We start from the raw sequence: 26,969 nt of genomic DNA, 5'->3' as shown, positions 1-26,969 counted from the left end.
CGCTCCGCAGGGGCTTTGCGCACAGGGCAGAGGGGAGGGGGCTGCGTGTGTGTGTCGTCCCCCCCCCCCCCCCTCCCCCGCACACGCCACCTCCTCTCTCCCCTGTCCCTGTGAAGCGAGCGAGAGCATCCGAGCCCTTTCGGGGTCCCCACCACGGGACAGCGGCGGGGCGGGGGGGGCGAGCCGCATCCTCTCTGCATCCTCCTGCCCCTCGCCCCCCCCGCCGCGGAGCCGGGTGCAAGCGCTGGCTCCGGTCGCCAGGGGGCGGCAAAGGGCGCGACCGCGCCCTTTGCCGCCCCCTGGCGACCGGAGCCCGCGCTTGCACCCGGGACCGAGCCCCGGTGCCGGGTGTTCCGGGGGATGCACCGGGAGGAGCGGAGCGGCTTCCCCATGGCCGCAACGCGTGTCCCGGCGGCGGGGACGCGGCAGCGGAGGCGGTCAGAGCGCGGAGGTACGGGGTGAGTGCGCGCACCCCCCCTCCACCGCGGCGGGGGGAGCATCTCCGGCACCGGGGATGCACCGGGAGCACCGCGGCTCGTCGCGGTGAGCGGGGGGGGCTCGGGGGGGCGGCCCAGCTCCCCCCCCACCAGCCCCCGTGCTGGAGGGATGGGTGTCCCCGCGGGATGCGGTGCCTCAGGGCTGTGCCGTCCCCTGTATCTCAAAGCGCTGCGGTGCTTCTCAGGCTGTTTAAGGAAGTATGGAGTATGGATTTAGGAGGATTTGAGGCCTGGCAGAGGGTTTGCTGCAAAGATTTTTCTGCTCTCAGGTTCCTGGCCGGCTGCTTCATTGTCCAGTGCCTCTCCAGCTTTCTTCTGTGGAATGGAGCAGGCTCAACTGGGTGGCAGAAACATCCTTTCAACCACCATCCAGTGATGTGTAAGACATGAGCCAGAGAAGCAGCACCCCTGCCTGGCTCTGGACAGGGTCAAGACACACTGGGCATGCTGTAATTCCCCGACGTAGAGGGAAGGCTGAGAAGCAGAATTAAGAAGGTGTGATGAGAACAACCCCATTCAAGCTGACTTGCAGGTCACCTTGGTCTGACGGGCAAGAATTACACTGTGAAGGTTTCAGGCCTGTCTTGGCAAGCAAAGTTAGTAGCCTCTTGGCAAAGTTGTAGGCATAGGATGCTCTCTCTGTGGGATGGGAAGCTCTTGCTAGGAGGAGCAGTCTTCTAGTGCTATTAAATCTCTTCAGCATCAAATTCATTGTCAGCCCCGCTGGGTAGTGCTTGCAGGAGGAAAGCAGACCTTGCTTGTTGATTAAAGTTGAGTGCATCTGCTTCCACCTGTTTGTCGACACACTTTGGGGGAGATAGAGGGCAGGTTTGATGGTATCAGAGTATTTGATAAATTAGGTTGCTTTTCTGAAATATCTTTTTTAAAATAAAATAAAGTATTTAGCACATCTTCAGAACTAAGTTCTTGTTTGTGGATTTGAGATGATTCCTTAGTTAGAAATGCCTTTGCGCAGAATGAAAGACACTCTGGAGTAAAAAAATCATTGTCCCAAAGTGAGTACTTCTGGTTCCTTTTGCCTGGCAAAAATTGTCATCAGTATGGCAGGAAGAAGGGAGAAATGGTTTCTGGAATAAATGTGAGAGAGGCAACAGTTCTGGGGTTCAGCCTGGGCTGGCAGAGGTGATGTGTGACGGGGTGGCCTTGAACAGCCAGCTTGTGCACCTACAGTCAGCTTCTGCAGCTCAGAGACGGTTTCAGCCTGCACTCTGCTGTTGGCAAACCAAATTTCACTGTTGTGAGGTCAAGGGCATTGTCCCATCACCACGGATGGGACTCAGGCAGCCCAGGGCTGGAGATGGTGATCTCTTCTATCCCAGTGTTTCCTGCCACCCCTGGGCTTTCCCCGGCTAGCAGTGTTGATCACCATCCCGGACTCCTGTCCCTGGGGAGGGACCATGACACCTGCTCCAGCACAGGGCAGGCAGGCCATCTTCCTGATTTACTGCTGCCTGAATCTGCCCTGCCTGACCCATAAAGGTAATGACTCCTTCTGCCCCAAATGCCTTGTCCTTTCTTGAAGACAAGTGCGAGCAAGCAGCCACTGTAACAGCCCTAGCAAAGACTAGAGAAACCTTTCTCCACCTTTTGACTTCATCCCAGGCTGGTGTGCAAACTCCCGTAGCCCCGAGCGAGTGGCTGAGCAGCTGAATTCAATGCAATGCAGTCAAAAGACCCTTGTGGGTGAACGATAATTTCGAGATTAAAAGGAAGCTGACATGGGGGTATTTGCAGGCTTTTCTCAGGGTGGACTCAGCTGTCAGGTTAGACCAGAAGCCCTCCCCTCAATTTAGGGTCTGCTGAGGGGGCTGCCATGGTTGACTTCTAGGTTCATGCCTTCCACAGACTGCTTTTTGCAAGTCTGAGTTTAAGAAAACAAACCACACCCTGCAGGGAGACCTTTCTCTGGAGGGGCTTAAAGCTTTCTGCAAAGGGACCTGGGACCTGGATGGTTTCCTACTGCCTCCTTTGAGAGCAGCAACAACAAGGAACAGGATTTTGAATGGTGTCCTGAGACCTGGTGCTCCGGGTTTCCGTTCCAGCACAGGGTCCTAAGCCAAGAAAACTGCCTGTCCTGCCAAGGCTGGGTAGGAAACTCTGGCCCTGGAGCAGCCAGTCAGTGGTGTGGCATTAACTCCTCTCTACAAACAGCAGTGAGGCTCCTTTGATGTGCGTGCTATCTGCCGCATTTACTTTCTTGTTTCTTTTTGAAAGACCCATCATGCCTGGCTTAGCTGCAGCCTGCTGGCTGGCTGGTGGGCTGCGGAGCTTTTGAAGATGCTAATACAAGCTCAGTGATGATCCTTAATCACTTCTTTATCATGTTCTCTCTGAACAGTGCTCTGCTAGTGGGCTGAAAACCTCACTGGGGGAAAGGCGCTGAGGTGCAAGGAGTGGAGCAGAGGTAGGTGGGCTCGAGCCAGTGGAGGGGATGACCTCAGCAGCAGGGAGCCTCGAAGCAGTTTACAAGCATTAAACTTGTTCAGGCACATCAGGAATCTTCTTACATTTTCTCTCTTGGTGATCGTTTCTTGCAAAACCCTGGGTTTGGCACATCAGGTAGAAGGGATCAGCTGTTAGCTTTGGGCACACATATCCCACAGGCTCCTGGGGACGGGATATTGCTTCTGGTAGGCAGGTGGACTGCCTGTCAGCAGCAGGTCTAGAAGTCATCTCAGAGGGACGGAGAGTCACTCTGCTTTGATTGGGGACCACTCATCCCAGCCGCTTGCCCGAACATACTACAGGTCTGCGCTTCAGCTGTCTTCTGTCAGGTTAGGGGTGTGCATGGACAGGATGCCTCCTCTGTATTTGCTCCTCCTGCCGTGGTGGCCAGATGTCCTACTCTTTAACAGTGTTGTCCTACTTTCAAGTAGGTTAATCTATTTTTGCCTGGCCCAGAGTGTTGGACTGTCCTTTGTTGTGACTTTGCCTTTCCACGCATCCTGTGCCTGGCTTTCCCGTGGCAGAGGTAGCAGATTTGCAGGTTGTGATCCCAAGCAGTACAAGGCATTTTCCTTTGCTCTGTCCTGGGGGAGGCACTTGGGACCTTGCATAGCAATCAGCACTGTAGACAGGGTGTGGGCTTGGGGGCCCAGTGCACGGTTTTGAGCCTGCCTCCTTAAAGATGATTAGATGTTGAAGGTCCTCAGAGGGAAGGTTCAAGCTTCCAGCTTGCTTTAAGGGTCTAGATGTCCTTGTGCTGGCTGGCAGTCATGTGACGGTGGTTGTTCTTGTTTGCATGTCTTGTCTTCAAGTGCCAGCACTCCCAGAATCTGGAAGAGATGTCTGAGCAGAGAAGGAAAGAAGGACTTTCAGGGCTGAGAGTGAGCTGGGGATGGAGAGATGAGACTGGAGCCTTGTCCTATAACTGAAAACCAAAGGCAGGTTGAAACCTAGGTACTGCAGGGAGCCCACTTCCAGCTCACAAGCCTTCCTCTGAAAATACCTTGTCTTTGGCTTAGCAGCCCCTGCTGATATTGATCTCTGACACTGGCTGTTCTAACCACTAGTTTCATTTACCCTTCGACTTTAGTTTGAAAACAGTAGCTTTTTGTTCAAGTTAGCCGTGACACACTGAGTTCTGCATGACTGAAGGATCTCTGAGCTACCTGAGCTGGACTTCAAGTGTCCGGGCATGGCTGCAAGGCTGTGGCTGTGGAAAAAAGGCAAGGGAGCTGGTCTGCCCTGCCAGGTAGGCTGTGCCAGAGCAGGGCTGGGAGGGAGCACATGGAGTGGAAGCTGAAGGCTGATGAGTTTTGGACCAGTGCTGCAGTTTATTTATGGCCTGCTTAGCAATCTCAGGCAGGCAGTGTGGGTTAAGGCATCTCCTGTCCTGGATTGACAGTACAGATCCAATTAGCCATGAAAGCCTCTAATTATTTGTCCTGAATTGCTCTGGTGGTAACCAAGGCTCTGCTATCTCCTCCTTTTGTCTGTGTCCCAGCTGGAAATGCCCCAGTGTCCCTGCATCTAGAGCAGCAAGTGTGATGTGTGAGCAGAGTCAGCACAAGCTAATCAAAGGAGACAGGCCCCGTGAGTTAATGAGGGGATGGACCTGCTTAGTTAACTTTGGGGAGTTCTCTAGTCCTCATCCTCAGAGACAAAGGACTGAGATTACATGTGGCTAAGATAAGGCTCACGTGATGAATTGCTGTAGTGGGAGAGCTGGGTGGAGGGGCTGCAGACCATGGGGAGGGAGGGGGGTGGCTGTCAAGAAAGGATTTGAAAGCAGAAGGTCCCTCGTATCTGCGCAAGGCAGGCACGTCCCTCGCTGAGTGCAATGTCTATGCCCAGACCAGGTTGCTTATTCCCATGTTTCATTCCTCCCTTTGAAGCCGTACTGCCAGGAGGGTGCTCAGGGGTCAGAGACAGCAAATGCTCCCCTTGCTCTGCCTGTTCTCTGCTGCCCTTGCTGCTGCCAGCTCTCCAGAAGGACACCTTACCTGTGTGAAAGGTGTGTTCTCCTCCAGCCCTTCTTGCTGCTCCTCTGTGTCTGGTTCATCAACGATCCAGTGCAGAGGGAGCAGTTGGCTCTGCCTCTGGCAGACTGCAGGGTACCAGAGTGATGGGGGTGACCGTCCCAGGGCAATGAGCCTGCTCCTCTGGGAGAGAAGCTGGCTCTCTACAGCTTGGTCAGCCCAGCAGCGTGGTTAGAGGTTGGCAGCTGAGAGGGCAGTCACGGGCACGAGGTGGGCTTACACAAACGGAGGCCTGAGGATTTCTTTTTTTCCAGACACGCATGCTAAGTTACAACTGTAGATTCTCAACTGCAAAACTATTTTAAGGTGAAAAAAGATTTGCAGGGCACTTATCGCATCCTCCCGCTCATTCTGGGTGCTCACTGTGCAAAAGATGAGTCTCAGCTGTCTGCAAGAGAAAATATGTCATTTATGTTCTCAGTAACCTTAACTCTGACCTAAAATGTCAGCAAATAGATCTCAGATGAGACAGAGCAGCCAGCCTTGGTTTTAAAGCAAAATTTTACATAAATAATATTCAGCTCCTGTATGAGGGGTCAGCTGAGTGCTTCCACCATTGTTTCCAGGTCAGAGGGTCCCCCAAAAATGGGTTTTACATCATCGTCTTGAGATGCTGCCTGAAGGCAAGCCGTGGCTTTGCTCACCACATGCACGTTTTCTCTTTATGTGGATGTATGAGGCCAGTTCTGCAACAGACCCTGCCAGTGACATGACTTTAGTCCTGAGAGGAAGGGACACGGGGAGAATCAACAAGGGTGCCCACCCTGGGGGAAGCTGGGAGCTGTTCACGGGCATTCGTGGTGGGGCCCAGGTTACTGGAAGACCGAAAAGTCTCTCTGACCCTCAGCCGAGGGACGTTCAAACGGGACCCATTTCTGCCAGGGACAGTGCCAGTCCAGGAGGGCGAGGAAGCAGCTGACATGTGCTTTAAGCCTCTTGGTGTCCTTCCCCTGCGGGCCAGGGGCGCGTTTGCCAAGTTTAGACCAGAGAGCTTCCTCCATACAAATGGGGATGAGGGGGGCGGGCTGTTAACGTACAAAACCTGTTTTTTTCTTGCCCGCTTGGAAAGTGGAGCTATTGAATTTTAAGCAGCAAAGACAAAACTCCACTGAAGAGGCCTCTTCTGTGCTTGCTTGGTGAAATCACTGATCACAGTGGTGGGGGGGTCCAAGAAGATGCCAGGCTTGGCCTTATTAATGACTCTGTTGTTGTCTGCTCTAGTTTGTTGGTCTTCGCTCTGGGAGACAGTTTGCCGAAGCAGCAACTATTTTCCCTAGAGAAGCTTCCTTGCGAGCTGTCCCCTTGGTGGGGGCTGTTCTTCTGTGTGGCTGGGCTTCACAAACGCCTGCTCTCGGACCAGCCTGGGGAGTGGTGCTGGCCTTATGGACTGACCCAGAGTGCTCTGGGGACCTCCTTTATGGCCACAAAACCTGAACTCGCCTGGGGGCACAGGAGAGAGGAGACAGAGGCTCTTTGTTCCACCAGGACATTTTCCCCTCTGGCTTTTTAAGGGTGCCCAGCCTCACAGCTCACTACCCCGAGGAGGGGCACCTGCTTCTGCTGAAGTCTCTTCTCTCTCCAGCAGCACCAGTTTGGCTGGGCTGGGGACACAGTAGCAGCCTGACTCATGCATTCCATCCAACACTTTGACAATCCAGCAAAGCAGCTGTGCAGTTGCTCTGCCCTGCACACCTCCTGTTTCCCACCCCAAGCTCAGAGCATCAGGCCCTCTTGCCTGCATTTTTCTCCTTGAACCACTTAGTTTTAAAATAGAGCAATTATCTTCCTTCAGAAAGGTGATTATTCGCTCCAATCTAGGGCAGCCTGCACAGCTCTCTTTGTGAGCACAGATGTGTTCCCAGCATGGCTGGGTGGCATGGCTGTGCTCAGCGGCAAGGGGGGGGTCGCGTCTCTGGCTTAGGCTGATGGTTGGGTCAGTGGCTCAGGGTCTGAGAAGGGGCATTACTGGGGCTGAGCAGTGCGAGTCCTCAGTCCCAGTCTTTTCTTCATAACCACACACATCAGAGGGGTGCAGGCTTGGCTCCTTGGCAGCAAGGCCAAGACATTCTGCCAGGGTTCACAGCCCTCCCTTCATGGCCAAGTCCTGAGGGATCTCCAGATGGGCAAGCTTACTTTGTCCCTGGGTCTATGTGTTAAGAAAACACAGACCTTCAGCCTTTCATCTACATGTATATCAACAAGTGACAGATCTGTGGGGCTGGCAGGAGCTTTGAGAGGTGGCCTAGTCAACACCCATGCCTGAAGATGGGACCAGTTCTTATGTAGGTCACTGACAAAAGAGGGTTCTCCAACCTGCTCCTAAAATCCCTGTCCGTGACCCTTATCTCTTTTACAAGATGGGGAGTTGACTGTGATTTGGGGTACATAATTGATCCTGGGATTAAATGGTTGAAATCTAAGAGACCCTTTGCAGAAGCGGTGGGAACGGTTTACATCCTCACATTACGTCGATCGCTTAATCTCCTCTGTCTTGGGAACCTTCTGCTGTCTCACAAGTCTAAACCCAACTGTTTAATTAAAAAATAAACAGGCAGGTATTTGCAAGGAAAATGAAGCTATTTTATTCTTTATGTGTCCTTGATGCTCTGTTGACATCTTGTCTGGGGACAACAGCTCTAAGCCTTGAATTTGAATTTTTATCTTGCAAAGACAATTGTTTTAATTGGGAACAAAGCCATAGAACAGAAAACGTCCCATGCGAAGCAGACTGGCCATGATGTTAGAGAGGAACAATGCCTCTCTCCCCTTTGCACTGCCCAATGGGCTGTGAGGTTCCAGTGCTGTGGCTGTAGTTTCATGTTTAGTTTCATCTTTTGAGTGGCTGTATACAGCTTTGTGTACCTGTGCTAAGCCAGCCTTGACACTAACCATAGCCCATGTTGTGCTGTGAAATATGGTCAGGATGGTCAGGAGAACCAAAGAAAGATCTGTGCAATGCATCCAAGGTCACATGGAAAACTAACGTTAGCTACTGATGATTTCTAGTGTAGTAGAGAAGAAGAGCAAGCTGACTAGAAGCTAGAGGCTAGAAGGATAAGGCATGCCTTTATAACAGAGGGTATTTGACTGCAGACACAGGACCAGACTCTTTTCTTTGGCTGAGCTTTGTGTTCTTTCAGTGAAGCTGGAGCTACAACTTGCATCCTAGAAGTTTGTGACCTACAGAGGAATCCCAGATGAGCTCTGAGGTACCACTCAGTACGTCCATCTGGGCTTGACAAACTTTGAGATGTCTTCATATTCCTTGAGTCAACAAAGCTTCTCCATCTGGAGGCTTTGGATGAGACATGGAAGAAAAAAAAATTAAAAGGCAAATTTTCAAAGGTTGGAGGAGTTGAATCTCCTCCATTAAAGCACTGTAAAGCACTGAGATCATCAAGCCCACCCCAAGTGGCTGTCTTCATCCAAGCTCAGGAGCTCTTCTGGGTGGGGACCTAAGGCTATCTGGTACACAAGGCCCAAGCTTCCATGGACACCCTCTCAGTGGATCAGCTGGGGCAGGGTTTAAGACATGGCCCAGCCTAGGAAGAGTTTCTCCTGGGGGACAGACAAACCGTGACAGGATGTGGTTGCTTTGGACTTCCCTTGCAGGAGTGCCAAGCTTTCACCCCCAGATCGTAGACCCCTCAGACACTCTCAGGGTTCAATCCACCAGCTTTGTACACTGAATCACTCCATCGCTACGGAGCAAATGTAGTGGTACAGATCCAGCCACAGCTTTGCTAATGCCTGGAGGCAAATTAGTGTCAGTCCTTTACTTGGCATCTGCCATATGTGGCTTCTTTGACCAAGGCAGAGGAGTGTTCATGGGTTAAGCTCCTCCTGCAGTGACACTGTGTGTTTTTCATACTGGAAATTGAGATTTGCGGAGGTGAAGTGAGTTGGTGAAGGAAGTCAGAGCTGTGGGGAGGGAGAGGAGAAGAACCCAGGAAGGCTGTAAAGCTGCCATTTTAGTTTGCTGTATTGTACCCTGAGAACATCATCATTGCTGGAGCTACCACCCCAGCTACTCATCTAATGGGAACTGCCAGAGTTTTTCAAGTAGAAGAGCTTTAAACAAGGGACAATGCAGATTGAAGCTGACACCCTATCAGATTCTCCTTCTTTTGGTCCCTGATCTATCAATAAGCACCTCTTCTATTTTGCATATAACATAACCTATTGTATAAATATTTAGTCACTCTGTTGGGATCATTAATTATAAATGGAGATGAAGCTTTTGAAAGCTGCCTGTAGGTCTGGGCACCCAATTTCCATTAATTTTAATGAGAACCAGATATCCAGATCCCATACGGTGGCTTTGAGCTTCTCAGTCAGGAAACTTCATCTGACACCACCCCCAGTCCCTGCTTCTCCCCACTCTAATTTAAGAGATTTGCAAATACCTTACAAATCCTTCAGATGCCTGAGTTGCCCTTGTGCCATGCCATTGTTCTCTGCTGAGGATGGTTGGCTGGTAGCTTCAGAAGTATTTATAATAAGTTCATTTAATCCATCCCGTTAGTTCTTTTCGTCTGCACAACCTCCACTCCCTGCCCAGCACTTTGAAACAGTGATGCCTGAATGAACCCCCAGCCTGAGTGTTTTTTTCACAGAGAAGCTTTGATCCTTGAAAATGACAGCTGCGCAGAGCAGGTCTAAAATGAATGATTGAATTATCTGACTGATTGAAAATGTTCTGTGGCTTGGAAGATTTGACAGCAAGTATTCACTTAGGCAACTCCCATGAAAGAGAGTGTGCGTGCATGTAGGGTGTGTGTTTGCACGTGTTTGCGTGTGCATTGGCAAAAACAGACGGTGAAATGCAACAAGCACCCAGAGCTGTTTGGAGTGGCAGTTTCTTAAGCTCAGCATCCTTTCAAAAGCTCCAAATCTTCTGCGCGATACTCTGCAAAAGCTAATGCTCAGTGTGGTTGTGGAGATAATGATTTAGACAGACGTCAGCAGTGGTTTAGGAAATGGAAATGAGTTAAAAGGTAGTGCAAGCTGGGGAACTACTTAACTGCATCTTAGTCCCATACCGACCTGTGGCCGGGGAATGATAAACTCTTCCATTGAAAACATGGTTCCCATCCTCTGTGCTACAGACACGTGCTCATGGTGTGGAGTAGCCCCAAGGATGCCAGCTCTATGGGAACATGTCCTGTGATTGAAATTTTTGAAAAACATGAGCCTGGTGAGATTATCTATAAATGGCTGGAAGGATAGAGAAAGGAAGCTTGATCATGGCAGTGCCCTTGATGCCATCAGTGATGGCAACAGCAGATGTGTTAATGCATGAGGGACGGTAACAGCCTTTCCAGATCTATCTCAGCTTCCTTCCCCATCCCCATATAGTGAATTGGCCTTTCCTGATGCCTCACAGAAATTCAGCTCTGCTAGAATGTAAGCAAAATATCTGGAAGTGAAATGAATGAAAAAAAAATAGTTTCTTTGCATATGAAATATATTTTGTCAGCTCAACCAGTTCAGAGCTTCCTGTGGGAGTTTCACAGAGGGAAAAATCACGTCATAAAGGTTACAGTTGTAGTTCCTCATTGCGAATGGTCTTGTTCTGATAATTCACTGAAATTGATTTTTTCCTAAATTGTTTAGCTGCTTTTCATCTCCCTGCTTGCAGAAGATCGCTATCTTCCCCTAACTCCTAGCTCAAGAGATGGAACATTGGGCTGTAACTAATTCCTTTATCAGAAATAGTTTTGGTTTAGTCTCTCAGTCCAGCCACTGAATAATTTGTTCCAGTGCCATTAGCTGTAGTGATGTTAGGTGTCTGTAACGGCTTCAGCCATGCAGTTTCGTGCTCCCTGTCCCAGTGCCAGTGGTCATTTCAACAAAATTAAATGCTACAGCTACCATAGTCCTAAGGGCACGCATAGCTAATGGTAATTCATTGGCATCTGTGTCATCTCTCCATCAGCATCCCAAAATGTCCCTCTCCTTGAATCCACATTAGCAACCCAGGAACACTCAGAGCAGAGGAGATGCTGGGATCCTCCTCTCAGAGGTTCATGTAGATGCAAGCTTCATCATTGCTAATTACTTCACTGCAACCCAACACCTTCCCAGGTATGGGAGCCCCATGTCGTCTGTGCTTCTGTTCCCCGTATCTCCCAGCCAAGCCCTAACTCTTGAGCTTCAATGAAACATCAGATCATTTAAATGTCCCTTTTCATCATCTGAAAACTTACATTCATAGACAATATAATGTAAATGAGGTTTATCATTCCAAAATTTGTCTTTAATCCCCCTCCCCCTATCCCAAGTCTTTGAAAAATCAGAGCCAGAGCACCTGGCTGTGACCTCTAGGTTGGATCCAGACTGACAGTGTGCCTTAAAGGTAAGGGTAGATGACTGGTCCAACATCTACAGTTAGAGAGGCAATGCTCCCCTGGTACATGGCAGTCTTGGACAGAGTTTTTGACCATCTTTGGTCACTATACCTAATCCTACAGGTTGAGCAGTTCTTGACCTGGAAGAGCCAGGCCCAGGGCTCTCTTCCCACCACTGAACCATCCTCTCTTTCTGTGTCTTGGATTGTCCCAGGTAACAGCAAATTCTCCTTCTGTTCTCTGCCTCTTCATGTCAGTGCTCCAGAACCTGCCACAGGCAGCAAAGTTACTCCTCATGCCCTCCATCCAACTTCAGACTGTGTCTGAGTCCCAAACAAGTATAAGCTCTGGGCAAAACCCTCTTCAAGTTTCTGTTGCCATGCTGCATCCAGGGCTGTCAGCCCAGCATGGGAGACATCTCAAAAGGAGCAAGGGCCCAGGCAGGGTGAGATGGAATTGCTGCAGTTTGGCAAGAGAAAACCTCCCAGAGATGTCAGGACCCTACACAACCTGACTGATGTGAGGATACATAAATTACTTCTCTTTGCAGCTGCCTCTCCCCAGCCTCTTCCCTGCATCGTGGTCACGGATGCCCAGCAGTCTGCGCTGAGTCCTGGGCAGCTCACAGCAAGTTCAGATGATCCAGTTGGAGTGTGTCTGTCTCTGGGTAGACTGCCTGCTCAGGGGGACTGTTTCATCCCTGAGGCAGGATGCAGAGTCTGCATATAGAAATCGGGAGAAAGCCATGCTCTGCCTGTCACATCCCCCATCCAGCTGGTGGAGACCACACTGGAGATCCTGGTGAGCTGGGGAGGTGCAGCTGTGCAGGGCTCACTGGAGATGCAGCATAGCTTTGCCTCCCTGGGTGAAGCAGCATCTTAGGGATACGCCCAGACAACAACAGTGCAGCTGTGGGCACCTCTGGGAGTTGCTTTCCCTTGGGTAAGGGGAGAGGATTTGCTGTAGCCTGTTTGCCTTCAAATCGTCAGCCTTTCCTGGGACGCTGTCCACATGCTTGTCTTAATATGCAGCCAAGGGCTGCTCTTCCATTCAGGTTCAAATTGATCTGCCCCAGCACAGATGTATCCCTGCAGACTACCAGACTGAACTAGGGGTCTGGACAAATAGTCTCCCTAAACAGCTTCGTAATGAAGTCCATGTTCCCAGAACAGCTTTTCAGCCTCAGGGATAGATGCTGAAGGACTCGTGCTGCTGCCAATAACACAAATCTAGAGTTTCTAAAAATGATGGATGGTAATTTTCTGTTACCAAAAGTATTGCAGTGAATTTGGTGTAATTCTGTGTGAGACCTCAATCTGACAGATAAAGGTGAATTGATTACTGAACTCAGAATTAATGGATGCTTAAATGACCTAATTGCATTTGTTACGAGCAGAATGTAATCCTAAATTGATAATACTATGCAAGGCACTTTAAAATGGTCAATTTTCCTAAGCTGAGAACAATTACAAGCAAGAAATGATTGGAGGAAAAACTGAGACAAAGTAATGTGTGTTATAAATGAGGGTTAAGAAAACTTTGATAGGTGCTGTCTCTTCCACAGCATGCACACATTTTTGCAGTTATCAGAGATATTCTTAGCTAAGAATCTATCATTGTTAAGGAAGAGAAAAGCAGAAATAATAACAGTAATAAAAAACCCAAATGGAAAAAGAAGGGATTCAGTAACAAAAGCTGTGAATTAAGTGTTATGTAATGCAGAGACCTGGAAGGCTAATTTGAAAGAGCAGTCAATGAAAATTATGTTTATTAGCATTAAGGACTGTAAGATGTGCATTTATATGCATATATGTCAGGAAGAAAATAAATGCTGCATGTTGTTTTTTTAGATGAAGGTGGTAAAAGAGTCTGCTCTGATACTGCAAAAAAAAGAAGTGTCCAGCCAAAGATTCATAGCCCTGGAGAAAAGCAGTCTGATGGGTTCAGAGATGATGGAAAGCTTCTTGCTCCAGTAGTAACCAGGCAGCATATTAAATAGCAACTGGTAAACTGAAATGTTTGTGCACATCTAGGACTAGAAAAATTACATTGAACAGTTTCATAAGACATGGCTGAGAAATCTTTTTAGGGTGTTGATACTTCATGCATATTGGTGCCCGGGATGTTGGAGAAAGGTGTATTTGCACCTGAAGTTAGTCAGACAAAATAGGATAACGTTTGTTTAGGTGAGATGATGAATGGCAATGAGGCAGAGACTCATTGCACTGGAATATAATAAAACATGGAAGAGATGCTGCAGACCCCTTGTAGCCAGAACAGCAGACTCCTTGCTGCACCTCCCAGAGTTTGCTCAGATCAGTTGCTGAGAATACAGTTTTCTTACGCTAAAAGTTAGTGAAATTAGGATAAGTCAGATGCTGACACTGGTTGGGTCTGCTTGGGGAGCTGATTTTATGTCAGCGATGGGCTCTCAAGAAGACAAATGCAAATTCATACACTCAGGAACCCCCACAAGCAGAGGGAAGATGGTGTTTTGGAGGACAGTGACTCATCTGAAAGTTGCCATGCAGAAAGATAGAGAGTGAACAGAGTGATCATCCAGCAGCATCAATCTTGCCTTCTGCCAAAACCTGAAATGCCAGGAATGATGTCTCCCATATTCCAGGCTGGGATTTCCCAGGCAGAAATGCCTACATTGGGCAGGAGATCAAAAACCTCCAGAGCACATCAAGATTTTTTTTGCATGCGTGAGAGAGGTGACTAATCCTCGCACAGGAGATTCGTGATGTACATAATGTTGTCTTGGGACTTCCAGAGGGTACTGGAGATCGCAGTGGCTCTGCTGGGCACTGGCCAGGCTGGTACTCAAGTCTGAGTCCTGGCCTAGTACCCAGAAAGTTATTGAGGAGTCCAAAGAATGAACTATGGTGTAGAAAACAAGACTGCTATGGAGCCACTAAACAAGTTCCACTTGACTGTGTATCTGGGAGGAAGTTATAAGGGGAATTGGTCATAGACTACGGGAAAAATTTTTTTCCTAGGGGAAAATGCTTGCAGTAGCTGGGCTTTCTCACCTAAAGACAGCCAATGATTGCGGGCTGACAACAGACATGGTGTTTAGACGCAAATCCTGGGATTGGGATTGGAGTAATTTTCCCCATGAATTAATTAACTGCTGGACAGTTTGTCTCTGTGTGAGATGCTTGGTGTAGTTCAGTGCTTGGCTGTCTTCCCCTGTACGCCTGTAACTCAGACAACAGCCCACTTTGATGCAGAAATACTGGCTGCGGACTTTCTGACTGTATCTTATCTCCAAGAACACTTTGTTCCCCTCCTCATCCTCCTGCAGGAGTGGCTGCAAGTGTGGGCCATGGCCTCTGGATCCGGCAGTAGCTGCTGTAGGCAGTATCACCTACAGGCTGGGAGGCTTTCTCCTGGGGTGAAGGTGCTTTTTCCTATACAGAAGTGGCAGCTTCTTTGCTGGAGGACACATTTCCTGTGGGCTTTCCAAACCTCTCAGGCCAAAGAGTTTTCATCGGGCTGTTAAAGCAGAGGCTCCTGGCAGTTCCCCCTTCATAACATCTCCCTCCCACCATATCCTGACCCATCATGGCACCGTGGGGCCCCACTGGCTCTGTGACCCCACACCAAGCATGAGCCGCCCCAGAACAAGCCATTGTGGAGCAGGAACCACTGTGACTGCCGAAGGGAAGCCAGCTGTGGGTCTCATGTTCAGTGTCCAAGGCTTCAGCCTCAACCCAGCAAAGCTTTGCACTCTGTGGGGCCTCTCCAGGTGGCTGCACTCACGTGCCCTGATCCACGCGCACACACATGCCCACACACACAAAGGTGTACGCTTGCCTTTGACCCTCTTCTGAGAGACTCTCCTGTCCCCTCTTCCCTTTCCATCTTCCCAGATTTACAAACCTGTTAGCAGCCCTTCTGCCTCAGAGCTCTAAAGGAGCTCTTTGCACGCACCCTTTTCCTCATGATTATTTTTAAAGCATCATTCCTGCATGTCATCCAGACACCCAGGGTGAGACTAACAAATCTCCTCTCTCCCAGCCCCTGGAATAGCCATGAGGAGCCATCTCCCCACCAGTTCTGGTGTCCCTGATGTGAGCCAGCGTTTCCAAACCTCTCAATGCAAGGTCCTCATAGAGCTTTCTCCTAATTCTGGCTCCATCAGAGTGACTTGTACTGAAAGTGAGTCCCAGCTGTGGGAGGACATGGAAGCAAAATCATTCCTCGGTGCATGAGAACATTGGTGATGTTTTCATAGAAAAAATTAAGGAGAAGGCTGAGCAGCACCCGGGAGTGTCCTTGTGTGCCACACTAAGTACCATGAGCAGGGCATGGTTGGAAAACTACGTGTAACAGGGATGCCGCATTTCAAACTTAGGCATTAAGCTGCAGTTAAGACACTTCTTAAATTATCACATGAAGTCAATAAACGCTGTGGGGTTGTAGGGTAAGTGGTCCTGGCTTCTCCACTCAGCACGAAGTGGGAGCAGAGCCAGGGCTGCAGAGCAGCCAGCCTTGGAGCAGCCTTGGAGCTCAGGTTTATCAGTGGATCCCATGGGGGTACATGACCATGAACAATCTCAGGACCACAACCTCCCATCTTTTTCCAGTGTCTGCCTCTCCCATCAGCCTAGCTGGGGTGTTTTCATGGTCTGTGTACTGTACCTGGTTAACTTTTGTGCCTGTTGTGTGGTCTGCAGTGTTTAGTTCTGGTGCTTGCAGTTCCTTGCTGCCTGGAAGGCTCCCAGACGTGTGTTTTCATTTGTTTGGGGCTTGAGGCGTGGCTCCCCTGGTGTTGGTGTGAAAGGAAGGTGGACTCTCCCTAGGGTGCTCCCGCTTGCCCAGGGAAGTCATGGGACAGGGGGCAAAAGGCATCTGCAAGTTCATGTGCACATCCAGGCAGTTAAACCATGTCCAAAGTTGCTATAGTTTAGTTTTCTTAATTAAAAAACCAAAAGTTATGACATATGCAAGGCATCTAACACAAATCTACCGGCAATCCAGGAAAAATCTTAGTAGTCCGTCACTGTTAGGAGTGTCTCATAAATGATAAGGACAAGCAACCACCCTGCTCAAGGGATGAGGGAAGTTTCTCCCTGAATCCAGCTGTTGATCCACTCATTCCCAAAAGAAGAATGATTGATAACCCAGATATTTGGGGCCCCACTAGTGGATATATTCTTAGAAACTAGAACCTCATTTTCTCATGCTGGAAAATGTCACTTCCTAGGCTTGGATTTTGTTATTTGCCTTTAGACCTGAACAGTACAATTGATGAATATTGATCGTGCCCTTTTTTTTTTTTCCTTTTTTTTTTGTTAAAACACCCTAACCTGATAATTGGTTGGTTACAAATACCTCAGAACTGATCAGAGAGAGGAGCAGGACAGACTTTTTTGATGGCGTAAGGTGAATCCTGTCTCTCAGACGAAGGAACCCTGAGGGATTTTAACAGTCCCATACCTGGATTTGCCCGGCTGCCTACTGCCCTTGTCCGTGGTCATGAGATCCATTTCATGTATCTCTCCAGCACAGTAACCTTCATTCACACTTGCATTTGTTGGATAACTCCTGAGTAGAGCTGCAGGGTGGCTCATTACATGGTTCATTACCGATACTATCCCTGGCAAACAACCCCGTGTGCTGTGCTGTGGGGTATCCCTTCTGGAAGAATATACAGCCATGTTCTGCTGAGCTGCTCCAGGACATTATTTCATCTAATGGCTGTGCTTTGGTGTTTGGATGTATGGCTATACTTTGTAAAGATAATTTTAATTTGGAATGTTGGTGATTTGTGCATCCTCTGGAACAAGTGTTCCAAGAGGCACAGAGGTCTAGGGAGAGGTTTTCTCCAGGGAATCAGGAAGCCATCATCTGTCTTGGAACATGCATCTGGGGCAGACACCAAACACTTCTTCCTCAGCCTAAAGGTCCAGCATGGGGCTACGCTCTCTGCATCCCGCTGAGGGAGCCCTCGGTCCCCCGTGAGCTGTTAGAAGGGAGGGTGGTGCCTGCACATGGTGCGGTGGGCACTGTGAGGCACAGGGCTGATGACGGGCAGGCATCACACATCCCTGTGAAGCAATCAGGCAGGTGGGTGAGCACCCTGGGTCGCCAAGAGGTGGGCGATCCCAGTGCAAAGGTGTATGCCAACTCCAGGGGAAGGATCCTGGTAGCTGACCACTGCCCTGGCTGGCTCAGGCTGAGGGTCCACAGGCTTGTGCTTCAGCTGGGCAGCTTGAACCAGAGAGCACCCACCACCTCTCACCTGTACGCCCATAGAAACCCCTGTTGCATTACAGCCATCCAATGGCCAAGAGGCAGTGTTTTCCCCTCAGCACTGTGTCTGCAAGTAAAGTAAGGGGGCCCTTAAAGCAGGAAAAGTGTTGTGTCCCTATGCCTCCCCCCCCCCCCCCGCTGCATCCCCAGCTGTCTCGCTGAGCCAGGTGCCTGTGCTAGCCTGTAGGCAAAACTGTTGCCTTCACATGCAAGAGCTGTCGGGAGGGAGATGCGTCAGCCTTGCCAAAGAAGGTCCCAGTGATAGTGAGCGGGTGTGTGACCCAGCCCACTGTGCTGGGGGTGGCTCTGGAGCAAGCTTGGCAGGCAGGCACATGGGCAGCGCTGCTGCTGACAGCCAGCAAGGTTCTTCAGCCATGGGGTGGGATGGGATGGGATGGGATGGGATGGGGTGGGATGGGGTGGGATGGGACGGGGTGGGGTAGAATGGGATGGGATGGGATGGGATGGGATGGGATGGGATGGGATGGGATGGGATGGGGTGGGATGGGGTGGGATGGGACGGGGTGGGGTGGGATGGGATGGGATGGGATGGGATGGGATGGGATGGGATGGGATGGGATGGGATGGGGTGGGATGGGGGGGAATGGGGTGGGACGCGGTACAGGGGATGCAATGGGATGTGCTGCAATGGGATGTGCTGCAATGGGATGTGATGAGATGGGGCTGCAGCAGGTGGGAGTGCCCAGAGGCACAGAGCCAACCAACCTGCAGTGCTAGGGTCTGCACTGGGGTGGATCCTCGAAGCATTTCCAGTGCTGTACGTCTGTGTATGGAAGTGCATCAGTTGTTAAAGACAGTATTTGGCAGGATTTCAACCCAAAACTTCAAGCCAGTCCCAGCTTGCAGGGTGACGATTTGCTGGCAGGAAGCAGAGCTGTGCCCCCATGCTTTGCAGGTGCATGTGGGGCGACGAGCCCCACAACCCCTGGGGATATTGTTGGCAGCTCCTGCGCAGCCTGAGAGGAGCCTCCCAGCTGAGCATCAGGTCTGCTCCTGCCGTGTGCTTCTCCGGGGGCTTCGCCAGCAAGGGCTTTATTCCATCCTTTCACTGGGTCCATTCACCATCACTCCCTGCCTCCTCCCCCTCTCCCTGTCCCCTCCCACCCTGCTTGCTGGATCCCCAGCAGTCTCTTGACACCTTGGGGGAAGGCTGGGAGGTGTAACCATCGCCAGCAAGAGAGAGGGAGAGCAAGAGGGAAGGGAGAAGGAAGCCAATAACGTGGAGGTCTAGGAAGGTGGTGGAGTGGGAGGGACGGGGCCACTCCTCCGTCGGTGGGACTGCAGATTATTTTGCATGGATTGTTGAAGAGAAAAGGGAGCTGCGTTTGTGAAGGGACCAAAAAATAAACGGCTCGTTGCTCAGGTAAGTGCAAATGTGAGCTCCCCTGCTCTCATTGTCATGTGGTACATTGATCCCCTGTCCTATTTTGCTTAGTTATATCGGTTTTGATTCTTATTAGGATTATTTGATGCATCAGCTGTATGCTTCAGTTGCTAAAGACTGAACCTCCTGATACGTGTGTGTGTGCATGCGCGTGCATGTGGAAAGATGCCCATTCTCTGAATATACATTGACACATTTTTCCAGCTCTGTGTGGTGTCTCGTTTGAGATGTTATACTACAGCACGCTGTACACACACACACACACACACACACAAATGGTGTTTGCTGTTACTGATTTTAAAATCTGTTCATCCATGCGACTATTGAAATAGCAAGACTGTTCAGCAGCTGAAATTTAAAGAGGGGCTCTTAAATCACAGTCTTCATTGGTAGGGGGCTACTTTTCTTTATCCTGAGCCTGACACGTTCAGTATTATGTTTTATAACAAAGCTACATTTAAAGATCAATTCAGCAGTGGTTATTGCATCCAAATTACATGGTTGTCATGGAGATGGTACAGAGAAGCTGAAGTGATATGACTGCATCTGGACTGGAGTGGGGCTTCACTGCTGAGTGAGATCCTGCCTTGCCTCCTGTGTCTTTTTGTCTGTGCTAGGTTACAATTTCTTTTAATCTTGAATGAAGCAGTACTGTATTAGAGGATTTAGAGGTCGAGCTGCTGTGAAGGGTGTGTGTTGCCCCTGTTCAGTGCTGTGTTATTATCGTAATTGTTGTATTAGCATCTGCGTCTCCCTGAATTTCTTTTACAAGTCTGGGGAGGAGGAAGGCGTGAGAAGGACAGATAGTTTTCAGAGCACAGCTAGGGCTGGGAGTACTTTCTAAAAAGATGCCTGCCATGCCCACACCTCTCTGCTGGCTCCCACATCTTGGGGGACAAAAGGGAAAGGATTCTCTGATTTTAGCCATGTTTATCTTCCATTTTCCTCCCTCAACTTTGAGGATACAAGGAGACAGTCACCTGCTCATCACTGTATCAGGGGAATGGCATTTTTTTGTTGTTGTTATTATATTTGTTTCCTTTGCAACTGGTGATATGAATGTGTTGGCAGTTGGGAAAGAAAATCCATCATTTATGAGAATGAAATTTTCCTGCCTAAGGCTAGCTAGAATACAAAGAGTGTATCTGTGGGAAGGGCATGTTATATGTTACAGATGTGTATTTCTCTAGCGGCTGGGAGTAAATCACACTATTGTGCTCATCTTCATTATTTTGGGTGTTAGGCTGGCTTTAGTCAATATTTAATCTGAGCTCATTGTGTGCTCACACAATAAATGTGCAATTTGGAGCCTAACTTTACATCTATAAAATGCTTTGGGAATGCATGTGGCATTGTCTCCATAAATGCAATTTCACCCTTTTCTGTAAGACCAAGCCTATTGTGAGGATGTAAATATAGTAAAAGGCACTGGTGGAAACAAGCCCATCAGAATGGCAGTGTTTCTCTAATTGTATCATTAAACATAAGAGAGAATTAATTACTAGGATAAACAGAGCTTTGTAGCTGTTGGATCAGGGTGATATTTACATGGAGTTCCAGGCCTCCGTTTTAGTAGCTAGTATTATGGCTTAAATTCCTCCCATGCCAGTAGATAATGTTTTTAGCCAGGATTGTAGCATATTATCATTAGATATTTTTGTATTAAAAATATTCTAAATCCCCATGTCCTTGTCAAATTGTCCATTGCAACCACTCCAAAGTGTGTGATTCAGCTAGGATTTTCTTTAACGTGATTTTTCCTGTACAAGTCCAAGCAAACAATGGATAAAGTCTGAAAGTGGGCGGCTGAGCCCAGAGGGGAAGTCTGAGAGATGGCTGATTCACAAAATGGATGGTTCTCATTTTGTCTCTTCTTTCCCCCTAAAAGTTAGGTACAAGTGTAGTTGAAGTGGGCAGTTTTCCCTGGAGATCCCCTTGGATCTGTGAGGCTGGAAGCCAAGTAGTTCTGAATTAATACTGAGTTTCCTCCTGTCTCAGTGTGTGATCACTCTTCAGGCCACCCTAAGACATGGCTGTATTATTCTCTGGGGAAACTGAGGCTTGGCATGGTCAAGTGACTTTGCCAAGGTGACAGTGGCAGCGTCGGGCAGAGGATTCAGGAGCTCTGCCAGCAAGCCCCTCTTTCTCACCACCAGGCCCATTCAGTATCCAGGTGGTGCGGTCCTGTTTGTAGGTGCAGTGGGAGGGTGGCAGTGATGGGAAGCAGTACTGGTTCATGGAGGCTGGGTGGATGGAGTAAGGGTGCTCTTTGCTGAAGCCACTCAGAGCAAGAGGGAGTTGGGCAGTTTTACACCAGCTTCTGTGGTGTGCAAGATGAGGACACTTTTCTGACCTCACCTACAGGGTAACTGAAATGAAGCCCCCTTTGGTGCCCTCATTGTGTGACCCATCACATGGCTCTTCATGGAGTTGAATACTTAGCGCCTGGCAGGAGGTATCCACCATATTTCTCTTTATAGTTGCATCCAGCTCTGAGTGTGAAGCCTTTACAGGTGTCTTGGCTTTCCACTCTCCCCACTGGTGCTGCTCAGAGCTCATCTCCCATCCTGTCATACCCTGTATTGCTCTTCTTGACTTCAACCTGTAGCTCCATTCCTTCTCTTCCCTCCATCCCATCATCTGATGCCTTTTGTCCCCTTCCTCCATGGGTCTTCTCACCAGTGAAGATATCCCTCCACCCGCTGTCGCCGCAAGCTTCAGGCCATGCCATGATCTGTATGTGCTGTGCCTGCCATGAGGCACACAGTGCTGAGTATGTCAGGCCACCACATTAAAGGGACTGAAGTGAAGTCTCCTTTGAAGTCTGGAGTGCCTTCTCCATCTGTGGAGTTGCCCTATGTGGTGTCAGTGGTTCTGCCCAAAGTTGGCGTTGGTGTTTGTTCCTAGAAGAAAATGGAAAGTCCTGCTCAGCTCAAACATCTGTGTGTGGCCCTGCTGACTTGGTGACTTGCACAGGTTGATGGCGTTGCCAGAAGGATGCTCTCTGGGCTGGGAGGGAGCTGTTGCTACTGCCACCAAAGTGCTGGCTACGGGCAGAGTGATTTCAGCGGAGGGAAAAGCCCGCTTGGAGGTTGTATACAAGCAGTCACTGGAGTGGGTGATCTGCTGCTGTAAATGGCCACATCTCTTGAAGTTGCTGCTTGCTCTGCTAGTTGACAAAGTCTCTGCCATGGGGACATCTCCTTGCCAGATTTGCTGAGGGTGAAGATGTCCTCCTCACCCTTTCAGCAGGGAAATGCCTTTCCCAGAAATGTGCTGGGACAGAGTCCATGGCTGTGTGCTCAGTGCATCCAGGCTCTCAGTGGTCAGATGGGTCCAAAGGAATGGTACCTTCTGCACATGAGGCTCTTGATGCTTCTCTGTGGTGGTTATGGTACAGGAATCATAGGTGAGAGGGATGGGGTCAGCCCTGGCCCCCTCCTTCATTTCCTCTGTGGCCCTGGGGAGGTGGCTAGCAGGCTGGGCTCACTGGTGGAGAGGCACTTGTCCAACCTGGACAGTAACCACCTCGCCCTTCATCCTCACTGCTGTCCCTTTGTCTTCCTGCAGGAGCTCCAGGAGATGAGTGGCTGAGATGCTCAGGGAGGTCCTTCCCTGCAGTCCATAACATGGCTCTCCTGACCCTGGGCAGCACCTAGTTCTGGTCAAGTCCCAGGTAGGGACACTAGTGATTCTTCTTTAGAGCAAATGCTGCTCCTGTCACTGAAGCAGCTCCAGTGCTCCCTCACTTGCACCAGGCAGGGCCAGAGAACATAAGGAGCTGCAGGCAGCCTGAGCAGAGACAGTGCAGCTGAGCTCGAGCCCCTTCTTGTGCTTTCCATGCTTTTTCTGGGCCCTGGGTTTCAGCCTGGCACTGGGCGCATGGTTTGTTACCTGTCTTCACCACCACTGCTTACATGTCCTCCACTTCTTTCTCTTTCTCCTTCTCATCACCCCACACCCTTCCCTCATGGTTTTTCATCTCTGTGGTACATGAGCCAGTCTTAAAGGGCCTGGCTGGTGGCTGTGGAGGAGGCAGAACTGGCAGGTGGTTCAGGCTGTCTGCTGTAGGTTGTCTGAAGGAACAGTGCATCCCCATGTCCTAGGCAGGAGTCATGTTTGCACTGGGACCCAGAAAAGGCCACACCTGAAGGCAGCCTCCCCGTGCCACTCTGAGGTGTCCCATGCAATCTGGTCAGGGTGTCCCCTTCGTGGTACCACCAGCTCAGGAAGGCCTTGCTCCATCTCATCCTAGGTCCTCTCCTTCTCTGAGGCATCCTGAATGGCTCCCAGCAAAGGTAATGTTGGTGGGATGCCCCGTCGTTGCCAGCTGCCTTGAGATACCTCATCAGGGCTCAGGGAAGGGGCAATGTTTCCTTTCAAGCAGGATGGGCATGGGATTCATCCCAGGATTTTCTGCCTTCCTCTACAGCATGGGACATGGTTTGGTTCCTAGGATCATCTCCCAAAGCCCCCACTATGGCAAAGTCCTACTCCACTGGTTTTGTATCTTCTGCTCTCCAGCTGAGACACCTTAGCATCGCGGAGCTCCTCGGTCTCTCCTGGAGTTTAAGTGTGTAGTGAGTGTGGCAGTAAGTGTGCTGGGGACAGGACCACTCTGTGATCTTCTGGATGAAGTGTTTTACGGACTGTGGGGCTCACAGCTGGATTTGGTGGCTTGTGCAGTCACTTCCCATTCTGTATCTCCCTTCCAGGCAATGCATCTGAGCTCCTCATCTCTCTGTGGCCTTTCTGTGGCTCTGTGATGGAGAATCAACACCCCCCCTCAAAAGACAAAACCTGCAGGTCTGCATTAGGACAGTAAATCCCTGTGCTGCCCCCTTTTTGGGAGGTGGAGCATGTGCCTCTGAGCTCTCCAGATCAGCATCGAGCAAAAAAACTTACATCAGACCCAGGTGACTGATACGCTCACGGTTCACCAACTGTACTGAAAAACCCAGAGAAAATGATGTGAGCTCAGCTGCCTCTCTAGCTTCTCCTCCCCTGTGTGACAGTTGTCTCTCTATTATTTTCTTGATACATAAAAACAAATTTGACCCAAATATTTTTTTATTTTAAATCCTTAAAAAAATGTAAGATTGAAGGGAAATGCTGTAAAACCAAAACAAACTGAAGGGTTTCAATTTTTGTTTTCAATTTTTGTTTTCTGTCTTTGCTTACATTCTCCAAAGTCAAAGCATAAAGCTCAGTTCTTGTGACATTTTTTTTCTCACTTTGTTTTTTTTTTTTTAAATCCAGCTCTTCAGTAGTTTCAGCACAAACACATCACAAATCTAGGTAAGATTTAGGTGACCTATAATTGCAAGTTTTGGCCCATGAACAATTTTTCTAAAAAAATTCACATGGTTCTGAGAAAGAGCCTCACGAGGTGGAGAGAGAGTTCCCTGTGGTACCTTCTTACCTCCTTCCAGCACCCGATCTGGAGCTGGATGGTCTGAGACCAGCTTGGAGAAACATCTACGTGCTGCTCTACACAAAGCAGGACCTGGTGACTGTAGCGTCCTCCACAGCAAGCTCCAGTCCCGCTTGCAGAGGTCTCTGCCCACTCTGTTCATGGCCACTTGATGTTGGCTGGTGTTGGACACATACAGAAGGAGAGGATGACACGTTCTTCAGTTCACCCACAGCCTCTCCCTGTTGCATGTCCTGAAGCAGTGTTGTTTCCCCACCACACATCCTGGCAGATGGATCTTGCAGACTTGGATGCGATCTGCACCGCTCCCAACGCAGAGCTTACCTTAGGTGACGCTCTGCCTCTGCCAGGCTTTGCATGTTTGCTTCTCCAAAGGGCACTGGGTACCCAGATCGTGGAAGTGGATCGAGGCGGACTAGGACCCTGGTATTTCGGGCACTTTCTAGGAATAAAAGCAGCCAGGCTATGGACACAGCCTGCCCAAGCAGGACACAGGCGTGGGGGGAACAGAGGTGGTTTCTGGCCAGAAGGAGTTACATGATGCAGGGGGATTCTGCTAAATTAAAAATATGTATTTGTCTTTGCTGGTACAACAGAAGCTAGGGGAGCAGGCAAGAGGAAAGTGAGAAAGCTTTATTTAATTAGATTATGAGGCCCCAAAGGCTTCAGACTCATAGAAAAAAAGAAATATTTTTGTAATTGAGGATGAGGTTTCTTCCAAATGCTGCTTTAATGAGTATTTAGGTTTTATCTCATAAGTTAGCAACACCAGACAAAGGCAGCTATTCGAGCCACCCCTCACCGGAGTCTTGAGCTTGCTGAAGCAGGAACTGGTTGCCTGCAGCTGGGAGTGTTAACCTGCCTTTTGAGAAAAGGGCATCCTGTGTCCTTTCAAGGCTGTTTATCCAGGTCTCTTGGTATTCTCTCACCATTAAAGCTCTCTTTCTTCCTCAGGTCCCAGGAGGCAGCTTTCTCCATTGCATAAGTGTGGAAACTGAGGCAGCAAATAATCACGGGGTTGGTTTTCCTCCCAGAAGTAGAGAGAAGCAATTTGCTGCAGCAGCTGAAGCAATTTCCTTTGATGGGTCCTTCCTAGGGGCTGGTGGGATGGGTGCATGGCACTGCTGGCCCATGGCCTCGCTGTGGCCTGACAGTGGCCTTTGCTGGGTGGCCACACAGAGGGACTGGCTGGCTCTGCGCTGCCTTGACCTCTGCCCAGTGCTGCTGGCTGTCTTTGCCCCAGGCAGCGAGCCAGTGACAGACATGGCAGCAGAAACAGGGTGTCCCTGACCCCTGGCCTGTTTCCCTGAACTGGGATGGGGTGTGGGAGCTGCTGGGCTGAGACACCCTCAGCCACCCCCTGTCTGGACTTTGGAGCGCTGGACTGGGCTGGGCTGCACTGGGCTGAGCTGTTCTGAGCTGGGGTGGGGTGGGTTGAGGGTCCCAAGCTTGACTCTGCTGGTCCACTCTCAGGCACAGCCGTGAGCCCTTGCCGAAGGGTGTGCTGGTAGAGCTGGGGGCAGTGGGGCTCAGGTCACCTGCAGAAGAGCCACTGCTACCGAGAAACTCTTTCTGCAGCTGCCCATGTCATGACCTGCCACTGCTCCTTCCCACCCTGAGAAATGAAGCCTCCTCTCTCCCAGACCTGCTGCCCCTACTTGTCATTAAACCCGCAGCCTTGCCAGCCTCCCTGTGCCCCCCAGCCAGGCAGGAGCTGGGGCACACGACTGCTCTCATCTGGGATGTCTTGAGCCCAGCCAGTGCAGGAGAGGAAAGCACGCAACCTGTCTTTCAAAACAGAAAAACGTCCCAGCTGCCTGTCAGTCCAGCCCTCAGTTTTAGGCTCCATTTAATTTGAAGTTGTTTTGAATGGATTAAGGCAGGTAATGAGCAGTTTTAAGACACAGCTCATCCTGTGTTAAAGGCAGTATTTCTGACGTGCTCAGAAGTGCCTATCTGCAAGGTGTTGAAAGCCTCTGCTAATAATTTATTAACCCTTTATTAACTATTTACAAATGTGCTTTATTATAAAGTGTGACCTTTTCATTTGCACCCCTCCTCCTCCCCTCCATTGGGGAGTCCTTGCTCTTGGCTGCTCCTCATGGGCAGCTGCCAGCCCCCGAGCAGCATCCCTGCCCACCGCAGCCATGGAGCCCATCTTGTACCACTTTTGTCTGGGACAGTGCCTGCTCCTGCAGGTGCTTTCCAGTGTCCATGACGTGCACAGCACCCGAGCGCAGTGCAGGGGTGTTTGATGCATGTACAGCTAGGACTGCCTCTGGCATGGCACCTCGCAGTGTGAGACATGGGACACTAGGGTGGGCGTTATCCCCCACCCCCAAATCATAAGACTGTTTTAAAAGAGCAACAGATTTTTATTCCAAACTTTTGGAGCTGCCTTCTTTTGCCACTCTGAGCTCTGGTGTTCTCCAGGCTTCCTCTGCAGTCTTTTCAATTTTGTGTGCTAGTTGGGTGTTCAGATGTGGGTTCAGGAAGTTTGGATTTCCCATGTGCACC

At 49.9% G+C, this 26,969-nt stretch overlaps 1 protein-coding gene across 8 annotated transcripts in view; it reads left to right on the top strand.

Moving 5' to 3' along the window:
* Positions 1-331: 331 nt before the first annotated feature.
* PSD2 (pleckstrin and Sec7 domain containing 2) overlaps positions 332-26,969 on the top strand; it is an 87,461-nt gene continuing 60,823 nt past the window's right edge. The window contains exons 1-3 of one of the 8 annotated variants that reach the window (XM_074883844.1): positions 18,871-18,997; positions 21,383-21,473; positions 22,589-22,694. The gene's annotated coding sequence lies outside the window, so the exon portion shown is untranslated. Of the gene's footprint in view, positions 459-18,859; positions 18,998-21,382; positions 21,474-22,588; positions 22,695-26,969 lie in introns of those variants that run through there. The other 7 variants (XM_074883851.1, XM_074883850.1, XM_074883848.1 and 4 more) reach the window with 7 other exon arrangements.

The sequence above is a fragment of the Strix uralensis genome, chromosome 14 (assembly GCF_047716275.1).
Source record: "Strix uralensis isolate ZFMK-TIS-50842 chromosome 14, bStrUra1, whole genome shotgun sequence".
In the NCBI taxonomy this organism is placed as follows: domain Eukaryota; kingdom Metazoa; phylum Chordata; class Aves; order Strigiformes; family Strigidae; genus Strix; species Strix uralensis.
The sequence above is the reverse complement of the archived record's forward strand: the minus strand, read 5'-3'. Positions and strand labels throughout refer to the sequence as shown.